The 18,145-nt window shown below is 46.4% G+C and overlaps 1 protein-coding gene across 6 annotated transcripts in view; it reads left to right on the top strand.

Moving 5' to 3' along the window:
• The first annotated feature begins 15,647 nt into the window (after positions 1-15,647).
• DAPK2 (death associated protein kinase 2) overlaps positions 15,648-18,145 on the top strand; it is a 123,047-nt gene continuing 120,549 nt past the window's right edge. The window contains exon 1 of one of the 6 annotated variants that reach the window (XM_070421293.1): positions 15,648-15,714. The gene's annotated coding sequence lies outside the window, so the exon portion shown is untranslated. Of the gene's footprint in view, positions 15,715-16,343; positions 16,420-16,681; positions 16,707-16,826; positions 16,916-17,047; positions 17,197-18,145 lie in introns of those variants that run through there. The other 5 variants (XM_070421302.1, XM_070421296.1, XM_070421289.1 and 2 more) reach the window with 5 other exon arrangements.

Here is an 18,145-nt window from a genome sequence, read left to right on the forward strand (position 1 = left end):
TGAGAGAACAGAGGATTTGGTAAGAAGATGGATAAAAAGATTTTTTGGATAAAGTTGCTGTGAGTTCCAACCCCCATTTTGGCAGAAGAGTAGGGAAGTGACACCCACTATTATAAGCTGAGGAAGATTTCAAGGGGCCAACTCAGAGAGTTTGGAAATGTGTTCTCTGCAGTCAGGACACCCGGAAAACTGGTGCCTGGCTCAGGACTGGGAAAGAAAGCAAAAGTGGGCTGAAAGCTGGTATGTCACTCGGCTAGGAAATCTAGGGGGCGAGAGAAAGGCAAAGCTACTTTGGTGACAGTTCTTTTTTTTTTTTTTTTTTAAATATATTTTATTGATTTTTTACAGAGAAGAAGGGAGAGGGATAGAGAGTTAGAAACATCGATGAGAGAGAAACATCGACCAGCTGCCTCCTGCACGCCCCCCACTGGGGATGTGCCTGCAACCAAGGTACATGCCCTTGACCGGAATCGAACCTGGGACCCTTGAGTCCACAGGCCGATGCTCTATCCACTGAGCCAAACCGGTTCGGCTGGTGACAGTTCTTTCTCATGGCCAAGGATGCATGAATTTTTCCCATGGACCATCGGTGGGGTCATATTGGACATGGTCCAACGGGCCACCAGCAGAGCCAAGGAGACCTCAGCAGAAAGGGACTTGCATGTACTACCTGGTGCCTAAGGACAGGAGAAAACAGCAAGTGAACAGCAAGGGTGGAGACGCATCTGCCAGAGTGAAGGGTTGCACAGCAGGAACCTCTGGCAAACTCATGAAAGTGTCAACTCAAGAGAAAGCCAGCTCTCATCACCAGGCAGGCCCAGAGAGCACAGAGCCAACCAGGTAAGTAAGAACTGTGTTCTCTCTTGTGTTTCTCCCTCAGCTTCTGAGGCAGTGGTAGAACAGCTAGCATGTGGGGGAGTTGAAGAGGAGGAAAGAAGAGAAAGCACAGGATTCCATCCCATTGCTCTGCTATAAGTTTCAGGCCTGAAGCAAGCTCAAATTAGCAAGAGTTAATGCCAAGTTTGTAGGTTTGACTGTTAGATGTGAATGACCCATGTCCCGCGTGGTTCAGGGTTCGGGCTCTGGAAGAGGGGCCGCGCGTGCAAATGACAGAGACGAGACAAGAAATAATAATTTGGAAATTGGGGGGCCAGGCGGGAGCCCAAAGCAAGAGGAAGGACTCCGCTTGTGCTCAGGCCTTGCCATCCTTCTATTCAGTTTGGGATACACCTATAGCCCTTAGGCAGGCAATTTCCAGTAACAGACAGATCATCTGATCAGTAAGGATTTACATGACTATCTGGTTGGGAAGTTACTTCAGCTACCATTGTCTTGACTAAATAGTTGGTGCATGGCCCTGACCTTTTCCAGGGCTCAAGGATCACCAGCATTCCAGGCTCCTTGTCCACACCTCTCTGCTAGTGAAGACAATAGGCGGCTTCCCACAGTTAGATGTGACTAGATACTTTAATACAATGAGATTATCTGATTAAATGTGACAGGAAGACAGACAGAAATCCTCTGCTGCCTACATCTTCACCCCTTGGCAGAGGAAGATCATGTCTTCTCAACAAAGTTGCAAATGATGGTGGGGGACACAAGTAAAACTAATTCTTATGCCACGTACTGGTTACAGAAGTCCTGTTAAGCCATCTTGGCTGCTCTCTTCCAGATCTTTAAAAATCTGTCACCTACCACACATAGATAAATCCAGAAGTAATGAGATGTTGCTGATTTTTAGTCATCACTGTAATCCCTTCTTTCTAAATTACAAACCCACCAAAAAAGGTTTTTGGCACCAATATTAAGTTTCTTGCTTCATGGCAGTCTGCGACCAGGGCGAGAGTATACCTGGTGTGCGTGCTGTTCAATGTTTTTTGACCAGCTGCTTTCTAGGATATGAAGGCATTATCTGAGGGGGCTTAGGCTGGCTCATAGCCCAGAGTCAAATTTACACTAATCCCCAAGTTCTGACCATTTCTCATTACTGGAGCCATGATGGTCTGGGGAACCTAGGAAGCCATATACAGCGTTCAAAGAGCACAGCTGCCTTTATATCTGCTTCTCATGAAACCCTGATACATGAACTCTCATTGCCAATTTCATGCACATACTCACTGGTACTCGCATCAACAAGTATCCAGTGAGCACTTTTCAAGCACCAGGCACTCTCCTAGGCACTGAGAATACAAGGTGGAGCACCAGGCACTCTCCTAGGCACTGAGAATACAAGGTGGATCGACCATTGTCTGGAGTACATCCTTACTGACTTCTGCTTTCAGCCCCTCTCTGCTGCGGGCAGTACCAGGACGTGATGCCGACTCAGTCTCACATGGTGCCTGAGCTTGTCCTGGCCAGGTAGACATGGAGGCTACATGCCAGAACTAAAGACAAAACCATCCTTTAGGGACTGTCTGGTGAGGGGACCGCTGATGTGCATGCAAACCACAAACAGGTCACTGCTGCAGGCGCCCATCCTGCTGGTCCTGCTGCTCTTGGAAGTCAGATGTGACTGCTGTGGTCTCCACGACTGCCAGAATGATCTCTCTCTCTCCCATTTTGTGTGACTCATTCCAGTTTCAGAGGCCTAGATGGGGTCTCTGTGGGCTGATTCCAAGTCACATCTCCGTGTCCTGGCTTCGAGGGAAGTGGGAGGAAGAAGTCTCTGTCCTTCTGTACAGGGAGGCTGACTCTCCAGCAAGACCCACACGGTGGGAATTCCCCACATACAAGTAAGAGGGTTCCGATGATTCATGTGCACTACATAAATAATATATTTAAATGATTTGTACTTTATCAATCATAATAGCATGCACATACAAATGAAAAATAGAGGAATATAAGATGTACTATCTAGTCCCATCTAGTCAGCAAACTTTTTTGGAAAAAGGGCCATATGATAGCAAATATTTTGCTATTTTGCATTTCTGTTGCAACTATCTCTGTTCTTTTTAAAATATATATATTTTTATTGATTTTGAGAGGAAGGGAGAGAGACAGATAGAAACATCAGTGATGAGAGAGAATCATTCGTCAGCTGCCTCCTGAATGCCCCACACCAGGGATCAAGCCCGCAACCCAGGCATGTGCCCTGGCCAGGAATCGAATCATGACCTCTTGGTTCACAAGTCAACGCTCAACCACTGAGCCACACTGCCTGGGCTATCTCTCTGTTCTTGTAGTGCAATAATAGGCATGACAATATACAAATGAATGAGAGTTCTGTGTTCCAATAACACTATTTATGGACACAAATTTGAACCCCATATAATTTTCATATCATAAAATATTCTTTTGAGTTTTTTAAACCATTTAAAGATAGAGAATTTTCATTCTTAGCTTATAGATTGTACAAAAGCAAGCATTATGCTGGATGTGAGCTGTGGGCCATTTGCCAACCCCTCTTCTATAGGAATGATTCTTCACCTTTTTGGAAGGTCTCAGACCTCTTGGAGACTCTGACAAGAGATATGGGATGGACCCCTCTCTCTACAAGAAAAGGCACCACATAAAACTTTGCATGTGACTCCAGATTTGCTGAGGAATCAAAGGACCCTGGGCTAATAACTCTGGGCTACAAATTATGTCAGCTAAGCACTTGGGCTTCCCATTCCTTCAATAACTTCTCAGAGCCCAGGAGTTCACAGCCTTGGTGGGGAGCCACTACTTTCTTAGACCATCACAAATAATGGAGAAGCTTTCTCCACTCCACTGTGAAGCAACTGCTTTCTTACCCAAATGCAGATGTCCCAGCAGGATACAATGAGCTGTGATAGGGGAGGACTGTTTATTAAGAAGGAAAAGGATTGCTATGAAAACCCCACTGCAGTCATAGCCCCGTTGATATCCCCAAAACTCATCACTGATGCACCATTACTGGAAACATGCTATTTTTAAGCTGCTTGTGGTTACTGAATATTTGTTATGTTATTTCTTATATATTTGTTTATATAGTATGAAATATTTTACAAATAAAATTTTTTTAACCCAGCCGGTGTGGCTCAGTGGTTGAGCATTGACCTATGAACCAGTTGGTCATGGTTCGATTACCGGTCAGGGCATATGCCTGGGTTGTGGGCTCAATCCCCAGTGTGGGGTGTGCAGTAGATTGCCAATCAATGATTCTCTCTCATCCATTGATTTTTTAAAAATCTCTCCCTCTCCCTTCCTCTCTGAAATCAATAAAAATATTAAAAAAAAATTTTTTTAAATCCACTGAGTCTATCCTGGGACAATGTTTGTCTCTGACTCAGGTGAGACTGCTCTAGGGCAGAGGTGAACTCAGTCCCTGTGTGAACTTCTTCGGGGCAGGTGTGTTAGGGAAAGGGGGATCGATAGCAGTTGCTGTGTGGGCTGTGAGGTTCTGAATGCTGTTAGTATCATCCACACCTTTGACCCTCATGGAGGAGCTGGCTTAGAGCACGGACCCTGGTACCAATCTGCTACTTGTTCTAATCCTGGACTCACCCACTTAGGAGCTGTGTGACCTTGAGGTAGTTACCTAACCTCTCTTTACTTTAGTTCCCTCATTTGTAAAACGAGGATGATAAAAGTACCTATTTCATAGGGCTGTTATGAGGATTAAGAGGGAATGTTAATAAATGCAGAGCACAATGCCTAGAACATGGTAAATGCTTTATTTGTGTTTGTTAAACTTAGCACCGTTGGTGCTAAGTTAATTAATGGAGACAGTTTTCCTCCCTGGCTGGGTGCAATTACCTGGGGAGCACTAGGTGGCAGCAAAGCATGCTTCCTTAGTGCCAGCTTTCTGGTTTTCAGTCTTCATCCACAAACAACACAGCACTGACTGTGTAGGGTCAGCTGCCCTGGGTGTTCCTGGCACCTGCTGAGGGACCCGCCGAGGGAACCCCCCATCCCCTCAGGCACATTCACCACCACTGGTGAGCCCGGTTAGAGGCTGCACTAAATGGTGTCATACCACTGGGCGCATCGCATTGCTGTCTGTGCCTTTGTTCTGACAGGGATGATTATCACGGAAGACTTTTTAGATGTGGAATTACTTTGCCAAAGGTTATGAGTAATTTTGAAGTTTTTGATACATATTACTGAATTTCCCTCTGAAGAAATTGTGCCAATTGCTATCACACTAAGGGTGCCGGTGTGTGTCCCTACCCACACTACTACAGGGTATGATGACTTTGAAAAATCTTTGCCTAATGTGGAGGATTAAAATATGTTATCTTTCTTTGTTTGCTAAGATTGAACATTGAACAATATTTCTATTGGGATTTTAAAAATATCTGTTTCTATCCTTTATTCATTTTTCTGTTGAGATGTTCGCTATTTAGAAAGTGATTTATACAATAGGGATATTAACATTTTCTATCATATATACTGCAAGTATGTTTTCCAGTATTTTTTGGGTTGCATAGACTGGTTAACGATTATTTGTTCAGTTTTTGAATGAGTAATACCTTCAAGTGGTTCAAACACCAAAAAGCATAGAAAGGTATGCAGTGAAAAGATTTCTTCCCAACCCTATTCACCCAGTTCTCACCCTTTCCCAATAGGTTTTCTGGTTAATTATTTCTTACTTATTGCTCCAGAGAGCCTTTATGCCTGTAAAATCCAGTACAAATATACATATTCTTTAGCACAAATTTTAGCATAGATTGTACCAGACCCAGGTGTTCTATGTTTCTTTCTTTATTTTTACTTAAATTATTTTTTGAGATATTCCCATATCAATCTATAAAGGGCTTTCTCATTACTTTTACAGTGTTAGAGTGTAATATATTTTTTATTTATTTTTTATTTGTTAATTCTCACCCAATGATATTTTTCCATTGATTTTTTGAGGGAAGGGAGGGGGAGAGACAGAGAGAGAAACATCAATGTGAGAGAAACAGATGGATTGGTTGCCTCCTGCACGCACTCTGACCAGCAACCGAGGTACAAGCCCTTGACTGGAATTGAACCCAGGACCCTTCAGTCCACAGGCCAACCCTTTATCCACTGAGCCAAACCGGCTGGGGCTGTCTGATAATTACTGATGCTAAATTTGGACATTTTATTAATATAGTATCTGCCAGAATCCTCCATTGTATAAGTACCCTTTTCTCTTTGTCATTAATGAGTAGACTGTGAGGTGATACTTAAAGACCACCTGAGTATATTGTTCTCCAATTGATGAGTATTGCCTGAATTACTCAATATTACGTGGTGGCAAAGTAGAGTTTTATAATTCCATCATTTCTTCTATTCTTGTGAGTTGATATTTTTCTTTTAAAAAATCTCCTTCCTTTTTCTCTCCTTGTTTTAATTTTTATTTTAAAAGATCAGATTATAACACATGGATTTTAAAAAAATTATTCAATAACTATAATCTATTTTTATCATTATTTATTTCAATACTCAAATTATTTCAAATCTGGCCAGTGGGGGGCCCTTTAAGTTGGCTCCCTGGTCCGTGAGATGTTAGTTACCACCCATATTTGAGCACTTCCTTTCTTTCTAGCACAAGAAGTTCCAGGTTCATCTTGTACTATTCCTGTCCCAGCCCTAGTATCAGTCATTTCCCTTAGGAGATTTCCATTATAATTTAAGATCATATAAACCAGAGCAAAATCCTTTCCTTCTACCTCTTCTTCCCTTTTCACTTCCCAAATCTGATAGTGATATATTTTTCGTGTTGTCAAGGTTTATAGCATTACCTTTTGATCTGTACCTATAGATAAGCTAGTTCATTCTTTGCTTATAGGTCATTTTTAGAAATTGAAAGCCAATAAGTAGGATTTTTAATGATTATATGTAATACCCTTTATTTTTTTATTTTATTTTTTTTATTAAATTTTTATTGTTCAGATTACATTTGTTCCTCTTCCCCTCCCCATAACTCCCCTCCTTTCAGTTCCTGCCCCACCCTCTGCCCTCACTCCCCACCCACTGTCCTCATCCATAGGTGCACGATTTTTGTCCAGTCTCTTCCTGCATCTCCCATTCCCCTTTCACCCCCAAGAATAGTCAGTCCATTCCCTTTCTATGTCCCTGATTCATTATAATCACCAGTTCATTCTGTACATCAGATTATTTATTCACTTGATTCTTAGATTCACTTGTTGATAGATGCATGTTTGTTGTTCACAATTTGTATCTTTACCTTTTTCTTCTTCCTCTTCTTAAAGGATACCTTTCAGTATTTCGTGTAATACTGGTTTAGAGGTGATGAACTCCTTTAGCTTTTCCTTGTCTGTGAAGCTCTTTATCTGACCTTCAATTCTGAATGATAGCTTTGCTGGATAAAGTACTCTTGGTTGTAGGTTCTTGGTATTCAGCACTTTGAATATTTCTTGCCATTCCCTTCTGGCCTGCAAAGTTTCTGTTGAGAAATCAGCTGACAGTCGTATGGGTATTCCCTTGTAGGTAATTGAGTCTCTTTCTCTTGCTGCTTTTAAGATTCTCTCTTTGTCTTTTGCTCTTGGCATTTTAATGAAGATGTGTCTTGGTGTGGTCCTCTTTGGATTCCTTTTGTTTGGGGTTCTCTGCGCTTCTTGGACCTGTAAGTCCATTTCTTTCACCAGGTGGGGGAAGTTTTCTGCCATTATTTCTTGAAATAGGTTTTCAATATCTTGCTGTCTCTCATCTTCTGGCACCCCAATTATTCTGATATTAGTCCGCTTGAAACTGTCCCAGAGGCTCCTTACACTATCTTCACACTTTCGGATTCTTTTTTCATTTTGCTTTTCCAGTTGGGTGTTTTTTGTCAAATCTTTGGTTTGATTCTTGTGCTCCTCTGGTCTGCTATTGGGTATAATATTCTTTATTTCAGTCCGTGTATGCTTACTTTCTAATTTCTTTATCGTAGCATCGAGGGTCTCATTAGTTTTCGTGAGGCTCTGCTCAAATTTATAGCAAGCCCTCAAAATTGCGATTTTTAGCTCCATATCCTCCATTTCTGTCATGTTTTTTTGTCTCCGCATCTTTTATGCTTTCTTGGTGCACCCCCTTGTGGTCTTTGTGCGCAGTCTTGTTCTAGCCAAGCCTTAATTGCTGTAGTTAACACTAGAGGGATTTGACCACCAGGCCGACTGGCTGTAGGAATCAGCTGTGTGGAAAACTTCAGTCCTCGGGGTTGGCCCTAATCCAGCCTTTGCCTGAGGCGATCAGCAAATGGCTCTGCGCAGGGCTTGGGTGGGGCGGGCTCAACAGGGCGGGGGTAGGGAGCAGCTATGGCTGCTCTCAGTGCGTCCCCAGGGACTCTACCTCTCTGTCCCCGCAACCGCTGCAAACCTCGGAGGGACCGTAGCCAGACAGTCCTGCTTCTCCCGTTTGAGTCTGGGTCCCTAGAGACTCGCCCGGATCTGTAGCCCGGAGTCTGAGACTCCCTCCGGATTGAAAACGACAACCGCGCCCTCAGCCACCAGCCCGCTTTGCGCGCGCACCGCCGCACCACCGTACCTTTAAATTTTCCACACTGCGCCTCCTCGAGCCTCGTAATGCTGTTGTTTTTCCTTCTAGTTGAAGAGTCTCTCCTCAGCCAGCCTTCCTGTGGTTCTGGTTGATGTCCGTTCTGTCTTTTAGTTGTATTTTTGAAATGGTTGTTTATGGCGGCATACTATATGTAATACCCTTTAAAACAATATGCATTGGGTCTCATTTTAGTGTAGATATGAATCACCTAAGGAACTTGTTAAAGATTACATTTCTTGCCAGGCTGGTGTGGCTTAGTTGGTTGAGTGTCATCCCATGCACCAAGAGGTTGCCGGTTCAACTCCTGGTCAGGGCACATGCCTGGGTTGTTGGCTGCATCCCCAGTAGGGGGCGTGCAGGAGGCAGTCAATGGATGATTCTCTCTTATCAATGTTTCTCTCTCTCCTCCTCTCCCTCTCTCTCCAAAAATCAATAAAAACATGTTTTTAAAAAGATTTACATTTCTCAGTCCCACTCCCAGAAATTCTGAATCAATAAATTTAAGGGGTCTGGTGATTCTAAGACATTCTGTACAAGTAGTATTGGGCGCACAAAGATGGAAATATAATGCATGTCATTAAAATTTGGCAGTTAGATTGAGAGTCATTTAAGTGTCAGCCCCTAAATAATTCTTTTATTTATTTTTTCCAGCTGCATTCAATTTTGGCAGGGGCAGGGGGTGATACTCAGCCTGAGTTATTTCTTATATCTCATATTATTCTCTTTTGTGGGATTCTTTAACATTTTTATACTTTCTAGAGTAATCCTTTTCATATCAAATGTGTGTGGTAGGATATCTAAGCCATTTTGCAAAAATGGCTTCATTTCGTTCTAATACGTAGTGGACAGTTTGGTTTGATAAGTGAGAAGTCCGTTGTTGATCTGATTTATATTCTTCTTAAGGCAAGATGCTTTTCTACCTCTGAATTCTTTTAGGATTTCTTAGAGTGCTGAAAATTTATCATTATGTACCTTGGTATAGATATTTTTTTTTGTTAACCCAGCTTGGCAATTAGGGGGTTTCTTTAATATGAATATTTTTATCCTTTTTTCCTTTTAGTCAAAGACTTGACTAAATTTGTTCTCTTCTTTCCTAATACTGTACTCACTTTAAACAAAGGTTGGGCTTCCCAGATCTGTTCTCTATGCTTTGAACATTTCTCCATATTTCTCATCTTTTTGTCTTTTTGTATTTGTGAGACTTCTATATTTTCCAGTTTACAAACTGTGTAAGTGTGTTGGATGTGTGGTTAGTCTAGCTTTCCTATTGGGGACTGGGTGGGGAGCATGCAGGTTGGGGACAAACTGATAAATAAGTAGTTTATTCTAAGCATGGTACACCATGGTATATTTCACTTCTATTGATTGATTAATTTATTGATTTATTGGTTTTAGAGAGAAAAAGAAACATCAATTTATTGTTTCACTTATTTATGCATTCATTGGTTGATTCTTTTTAAAAAATATATATTTATATTTTATTTATTTATTTGTTTGTTTTTGTTAATTCTCACCTGAGGATTTTTTTTTCATTGATTTTTAGAGGGAGTGAAAGGGAAAAGGAAAGACACAGAGAGAGAAACATCGATGTGCATGTGCTCCAACCAGGGCTGGGATTCGAGCTTGCAACCAAGGTATGTGCTCTTGACTGGGAATCGAACCCAGAACCCTTCAATCCACAGGCCAACACTCTATCCACTGAGACAAGCTAGCGAGGGCAATATATTTTTATTGATTTCAGAGAGGAAGGAAGAGGGAGAGAGAGATAAAAACATTAATAATGAGAGAGAATCATTGATTGGTTGCTTTCTGCATGCCCCCTACTGGGGATCCAGCCCAGAAACCTAGGCATGTGCCCTGACTGGGAATCAAACCATGACATCCTGGTTCATAGGTTGATGCTCAACCACCGAGTCACACCGGTTGGGCCATTAGTTCATTCTTGTATGTGCCCTGACCGGGATTGAACCCACAACCTTGGTGTATCAGGGTGATGCTCTAACTAACTGATCTGCCCAGCCATGGTCATATTTTACTTCTGGGTGGAGCTATCTTTCCTTTTCCATCCTCTATCCCTCATGGGGGCCAGGGTTACATCTGCTCTGCTTCTCCTGAGCACCCCCACCCCCGACTCCATGCCACTCTCACTAGTAGGCTTCCCCAGGCAGGTTGTTCTCTTCTCAGGCTTTATCCCAAACCCAAAGCTGTATTCTCTGGCAAGTATTAGAAGAGTAGAGGGGAGGAGCCTATTGGCCTGATGTGGCACTTCATGAATGATCCTGGTCACACTGCACACCCCTGCCTGTCCTACCTCTGCTCTTCCTAATGGTTACTGCAGGGCTTGGAGCTTTAGGGCTCAGCAGAAATGGGACTCTGGAGACAGAATGCCTGGTTGAAAGCCTGTCTCTGCTACTGTCAGCTATGTGAGTCTCGCTAAGTCTCATCATGCTGACTCCATCTTGGCCAAGCCCAGGTCCTGACCCAGTTGTGAGCAACTACATCCAGGAAGTATCCAGACATTTAGTACAGTGTCTGGCTCATGATAGGTTCTCTATAATCGGGAATTATAATAATATATAGTGATTGGTGTGCAGTAAATGCTCAGTTATTCTTAGTGACTACGAAACTGAACTTTGTTATGTTGAGCTGTGATTTTATTTGCCTTTTTTTTCTATTAGTCTGATCCCACCTAATTCCCCCCCCCATTTTTAAAATTTTAATTTTAATCAAAATAACATTGCATTTTATTTATTTATTTTTTCATCATCAAAAGGGATTTATTTTAGGGGGGGGGAAGATTGCAAACCAGTGCATGCAGACATGGCAACCCACATGCAAACTCTCTCAGAATAACATTAGTTTAAAGAACAAATACTTTATAAGTCTTTTAACTAAAAACCACTATTCCCTCCCTGACATTTGAGCTCCACTCCCTAGAAGCTACCACTTTCAACGCTTGAAATTATTATTATCTTTTGTTATTCAGCACCATATTTCAAAAAAAAAATTAACCACAGTAATATAATGCTATTTCCTGACTTTTCAATATTATTTATCTGTTGACTTCTTACTACGAAAGATGGCCTAATGCTCATAATTTTCCTCATTCCCCATCCTTCTCTTGATTGAGATAAGATAAAAATTTACTCACATCATTATGACATGTAACTATTACTCACAGTTCAAAGTTGAGTTCTAGCGTATTGAGATAAACATTTCTTTACTTATTTATATACCTTTTTCCCCTCTAGGATTAATAATCGCTTTGTCTTTCATTCATTTAATTTTTCTATATACTTTTAATAAGTCTGTCTTCAAACTTTCAAAGAGCACCACTCAGTAGGTTAAAACACATTGCCAGATATATCAGTTTCACTTTTTTCTTGGAGGCATCACTCCTGGCGGCCTCTGTTGCCTACAGATTCCCTGGTTCCAAGCTGGACTGGTTGCTGTTTTCCCTCCTGCACACTGTCATCCTTGCTTCCTTTACCATCATCCTGGAATTCCACCCAACTCTCTCCTGTGTTAAGAAGTTTTTTTTGACAAAGTAGAAAACTCTTGAGTATGAAAGATGTCTTTGGTTCCTGGCTCTCCCTACGTCAATCAGGTTCTTGCCAACTCAGAACAAAGGGATGTACAGGAAGGCTAGAGGGACTCAAACTCAATGGGAGGCTAGAATAGCAGGAATCAAAGAAGCTCAAATGTCCCTGGCTGGGTAGCTCAGTTGGTTGGATGCGCTCATCGGATGTGCCAAGGTTGCGGGTTTGATCCCCAGTCAGGGTACATACAAGAAGCAACCAATGAGTGCATAAATGAATGGAACAACAAATCAATGTTTCTCTTTTTCTCTCTTTTAAATTAATAAACTTTTTTTTAAAAAAAGAAGCTGGAACAATCTGTTCAAGATGCCCATTGTGAACAGCTTGGCTTTACTGACTTGAGATTCAATACAGAGGTATCTGATTGGCCAAGCCAGTGATCTCACTGATACTGAGGTTGGGGGAAGGAGGATTTTCTTTCTTCGGTTTTTGTGTGGGAGATGGTTTATCACATCCACTTACACCAGCCGTTTTCAACCTGTGGGTCGCGACCCCTTCGGGGGTTGAACAACCCTTTCACAGGGGTCGCCATTGGAAAACACATATATAATTACATATTGTTTTTGTGGTTAATCACTATGCTTTAATTATGTTCCATTTGTAACAATGAAATTGGGGGTCACCACAACATGAGGAACTGTGTTAAAGGGTCGTGGCATTAGGAAGGTTGAGAACCACTGCCTTACACCCTAATGCTGCCACCATAGTTATTTCCTCTCAAATAGGAAGGGGACTTTGGAAAGTGGACAGCCAAAGCACATGGACATGGCTTACACTCTTTGAGTCTCAGTTTTTCCATCTCTCTATAAAAATAATAATTATATAAAGTTATTCAACTTGGGGACTAAATGAGAGAACAGGAAAACATTTAGTACAGTGTCTGGCTCATGATAGGTTCTCTATAAATGTTGGTTTGGTGTGGGTAGAAGAATGAAAATATTCTATGTGGATGGAGTGATAGAACCCAAGAGTAAGAGGCCAGAAAATCTACTGAAAGGAATGAGCTGAGGGAGTCTGCATAGCAGGTCTGGAAAGGAAGGAACAGGGCTCAACCCTGTTTGGGGCAGAGGCCACTGTAGACGGTTGGACTTGGCCTTCTATGCCTTTGGCTTCCTGGATGTAGTTTCTCATAACTGGGTCAGGACCTGGGCGTGGCCAAGATGGAGTCAGCATGAATACCAGGGAGGGGAGGGCAGAGCAATGGTCCAAGTGGGCAGGCCAGCGACGCAGAGGTCAGGGATCAGACAGGGGTGTGGAAGGATCTGACCTGAAGTTTCTCTTCAGAGGAAGACGGGAGGAAATGCCGTCCTACCCATCCTTCCCTTATGGGTCCACCAAAGGCCTCTGATGATCCAACCACATTATCAGCAACGTGTGGAGAGGGATGACAGGAGTCACTCAAAGGGCCCATTAACAAACATGGGAAAGTGAAATCAGCTTCAGCACAGCAGACGTGATTGTGACATCTTAAAAGAGTTCTCTCCTCCTCCGAGCCTCCCTGCCCCGGTCCCCAGTCACTCAGAGACCACCCCTCCCACCTCTGGGCTCCCTTGGGGGCTCTGCCCAGCTCCCAGCCTGGCTACAGAACATGGGATTCTGGGCATTTGTCCCATGATATCTCCTCTGCTTGGCTTTGAGTTCCCGAAAGGCAGGGCTGGTGCCTCACTTCTCTCAGGGCCTGGCCCAGGATGGGTAACAGGAAATGACTGAAAATTGAGTGAGATTGGAATTGAGCTGAGCCTTAGATAAATGAAGGATAAAGGACGGAAGTATTTCAGTGACTGTGGCAAGAACAACATGGCCGAAGAGAAATGGCACAAATGACAAACTATCTTGAGAGAAGGAAACATCTCTGACATTTATACCAGTTCTCTCTCAAATACTTTGCCTGGTTCTCATATCAGCCCTGAGAGTGAGGTGTGATTATTCCCATTTTGCAGGTGAGGGAACTGAGGCTCAGAGTGGGGAAGTGACTTGCCCAGAAAATGGCTGAAAACAGGAATATAAATAGGCCTATCTGATTCCGAGCTTAGAGAAGTAGGCGGAATCGGTAGCCCTAAAGGTGGGCACAGTTTGGGGACTTTGGGTAAGCACTCAGTGCCTGTGTCTCCAATCTTTGCCCCAAATAGAAGGTGATGGTATATTCCTAGGTCCTGATCCCACAGTGTGACACCTGTGCTGGCTCAGGTGGGAGTCCAGGCAGCAAATGCAGGTGGTTTCATACCCCCAGCATGCTCCCACCTATGGTCACTCCCTCCCTCCCCTCATCTCCTATTCACCTGGTCCTCTTTGGAGTTTGAATCAAGCCTCTTCTTCCCCTCAGGCCCTTCATGATGCCTGCTGGAGTCACACTTCTGAGCAAGGAGGTGCCCTTGACTGTTTGCAGAGTGAGTGAATGTGACATGTGCCCAGGAATCCCCATTCTCCAGGGCTTCCAGGGAAAGGCAAGGCCTCCCATGCTCCAGCCCCTTTCTGTCTCTTATCCTCCCCTTCCCAGCCCCAGCCCTGTTTTAGGGTCAAGACCTTGCTGAGTCCAACAGGGCCAGAGGTTGAAGAGGCCACCTCTGGTGGCAGGAGCCACAGTCTCTTGAGGGAGGAAGCAGGAAATGCTGCCAGGTCCACTCCCGTGACCCTGCCTGGCTGGGCGTGGGAGAGCAGAGGGCACAGGACAGAGTGGGCAGGGGTGGTAAGGGCTGAGAAGCCAGGCTACCAGGCCACCTTTGGGAGGGGAGGCTTCCTGCTCGCCTTCCACCAGGGCGGTGAGCCAGCGGGGAGGGAGGGAGAGAGAATGGGGAGAAAGAGAGTGGGAGAGAGAGTGAGAAAGAAACATCAATGTGAGAGAGAACATCAATCGGTTGCCTCCCGTATGCACCACAACGGGGAATCAAACCTGCAACCTGGATATGTGCCTGATCAGGAATCAAACCTGTGACCCTACACAATACATGGGATGATGCTCCAACCAACTGAGCCACACTGGCCAGGACAATTCTTAGCTCTTAATATTTGGACCTTCTCCTGGCTTCACTCTGGAGTAGGTGTCCTTGTTGCTTCCTGTTTTCTGCCCACGGCTGCCTTGGTTCCATGTTCAGTACTCAGTGTCCTGCTGCTGCTCTGAGGTGTGGGTCTGATAAAGCCACTTGACCTTAGGCATAAAATGCATTTCCACATGACACCTCTAGGCAACTGCATTTGGCAGGGTCAGTGGAAAGAGCACCAAACTGAGAATCTCGAGGAGGCCCGGCTCTAGTCCTAGCTCTGCCTCTCACCAGCCCTGAGACCTTGGGCAAATTGCTCCTCTCCCCTGAGCCTGTTTCCACATTTGAAAAATGACCAGGCTGGATGGGATGATTGACAATGGCCTTTCCAGTTGCAATGTTCTCTCAGTTGCCAAGTATAAAATCCAAAAAATATCTGTTTTGCCTCATGCAAGGGGACACTGTTGCTGCAAATTAGGTATTAAGCCTGAGTCTCAGAGGGGAATGGATGGAGAGGCTACATGGAGATGCTACAGCAGTGTCAGCTGTGCCCAGCCTCGGATTCACCATGACTCAGGCACTAGCCATGTGCATAAAGAAGCCTCCGGAATATTCCATCCTTCAACCATTCAAATCTTCTCAGTTGAAGCCCAGACTCTGTGGAGCAGAGTGCTGTACGTTGTCTGGATTCCCGACCCACAGAATTGGTGAGTCTAGGAAGATTGTAGTTTTAGCTACGAAGGCTGGTGTGGTTTGTTGAATTGGAAATGAGCAATGAAGGCTCCGTGGATGTCTTCTGCTCACTGACTTCAGAAGCAGCCACCCCCGGTCTTGCATACTCCAGGTAGCATGGTGCTCTTGGGAGAGGAAGCTCAGAGCCTGCACTGTCCTGGGATGTTGTAAAGTTATAAACAAGGAGGCTCTGGAGTCTCTCCCCAGGCTGTCCCAGACTCTGAGGTATGTATGGGTCAGCTGGAAGGCGGGCCCATCTGTACTTGTCAACACCCCAGTGTGGGAAAGGCCAAAGGGCGGAAGGGAGGCTGTACTCCGGTAGAGGTCCTGTAGGTGCATCTTACACACTCTGCCTCATTTCAGCCTCACAATAGCCCTGTTAGACGCTGTAAGAAGGGGTGTTTCCCTGCTTTACTGATGAAGGAAAAGCTCGGGTGCCATGCTCAAGACTATGCAGGCGGGTGGCAGAGCTGGGCTTTGACCACAATAGCAGGCAGGACTCTACAACTGCCCTGAGAAGCCCCGTGGTGACCTAGGGATGGGAGCTCTGAGAAGGGACCTCCATTTCCTTTGGCTAAACAGCCTCTTGTCTTGAAGGGAGACCACGGAACTTGGCGGAAGTTCTGTTTCTCCTCCCTTCCCCTCCTCCCTCATTCCTTTTGTCCTCCTGGGATTTCGAGGTAAGGAAGAGAGGAAGGACCCTCTCCAAGTCCTTCATTAGGGAAGGGGCGATGCGGATGCGGTCGCTACTAACCAACCATTCCAGGGCTGGGGGCGCAGAGGGAAGCCGGGCCGGGCGCCCCCAAGCTGGGGGTGGTGGTGAGGAGCGGAGTGTCCCTCCCACCACAGCCCCCGCCCCGCAGTGAAACGTGGGCGTGAGGTTCCCAGAGCATCTGGGCAGTGTCAGGGCGCACGCTGGTGTCAGGGAGGAAGCGGCCTATTCCCTGGTGGGACTTCCTCTCTCACGGTGTGTTTTCTTTGGGAAGACGGGGGAGGGGGGGAGGGCAAGGAAATACCATTTCTGAGCGATCGTGCCAGGCTGTGTCACACGTATCAGCCCATTTAAATCAATTTCCAGGCAAGGCATGCAGAGGTGAGCTGACTTGTGCGGGCCGCGCAGCACGTGAGCTGCAGAGCGGGTGAGGACGCCTGGAAGGTCTCGCCGGAGCTTTGGAGGTGACCGCCTGGCCCTGCGCCCTCACCCCTGGGCTGTCCCGCGGGGCTCCCAGCAGGGGGCGCCCCGAGCCCCGGCCTGGGTCACCGGGCGCGCCTCCAGCCGGCGCCTGGGACGGGGCTGGCCGCTCCGCCCCTCGGCTCCTCCGCGGCGGGGCGGGCGGCCCGAGGGCGCCGGGAGCGCGAGGAGCAGAGCGGAGCCGAGCGCCACGCACCCTGCCGCGCCCCCGTGCCCGCCGCGCCCCCTGCCCTCCGCGCCCGCCGCCGCCGCGCAGCCTTCCGCCGTGAGTAGCGCCCGCGCGGGCTCGACGGGCAGGACGGGGCGCACGCCAGACCGCAGCGGTGCCCGGGGCTGGGGCTGGCGGGGGAGCAAATTGCCCGGGGCACGCACTCTCCTGTTCTCCAAGCCCGCAGCCCGGGCCCCGACGCCGCCCGCGGGTCTGGCCGGCCGTGGCCTTGGGCGCCGTAGCCTCGCTGGACCTGCCCGCTGCACCCCCAGGGCACACGCTGAAGCCTGGTAGTTTGACCCGGGGGCCGGGGGCGGAGGGCAGAGGCCTGGCACCCAAGCAGGAGATGGGAGACAGACTTCCTTCCATGAAGTCAGAGCCCTTTGACGGGGTAGAGTACCCCAGATTTCCGGGAGAAGAGGAGCCAGGTTTCTCAGCATCCGCCTCCTCGCAGGACTCCTTCTCCCCTCGCTCCCGCAGGTGATGCAGGAGGCTGCTCAGTGCACAGGCAGCCTCCTGCGTGGCAGGATGAAGCTGTGAGTCCTGACATCAGGACCCCGGCCTGGGGCAGAGCCAGGGTGGGCACGGGGCAGCCAGCAGGCCGCTGCAGGCTGTGGTAGAAAGGCATGGCAGGGTGCTGTCAGCAGCTGACCCCAACTCTGGGCCAGGCATTGTGGATGTCTCCTGGCATGTGGCCGTGATTAGCATTTCCCTTTAGGAAGGAGAAAATGAGGAGAGGGGAGCATGGAGGCCACACAGGTGAGGTAGATCAGGAGTGCACACCGGGAGAGGAGGCCAGAGTTGGCTGCAAGAGGCAGGTGGGAAGGTCCCTGTGGGCAGGTAGACTGAGCACAACCTTTGACACCTTGTGCTCTGGATCCAGTGGTGGTAGTTGGGGGCTGCTGCTGCTGCTTTGGCTTCTGACACTCATTTCCCAACTGCCTCTGGGTAAGGTGTTCCTGGAAGAATCCTGGAGATTGAGGGGTGCTGCTGCCTGGCCCCTTCG

The sequence above is a fragment of the Myotis yumanensis genome, unplaced genomic scaffold (genome assembly GCF_028538775.1).
Source record: "Myotis yumanensis isolate MYYU_CA2020_CCGP unplaced genomic scaffold, mMyoYum1.0.hap1 SCAF_1, whole genome shotgun sequence".
NCBI lineage: Eukaryota > Metazoa > Chordata > Mammalia > Chiroptera > Vespertilionidae > Myotis > Myotis yumanensis.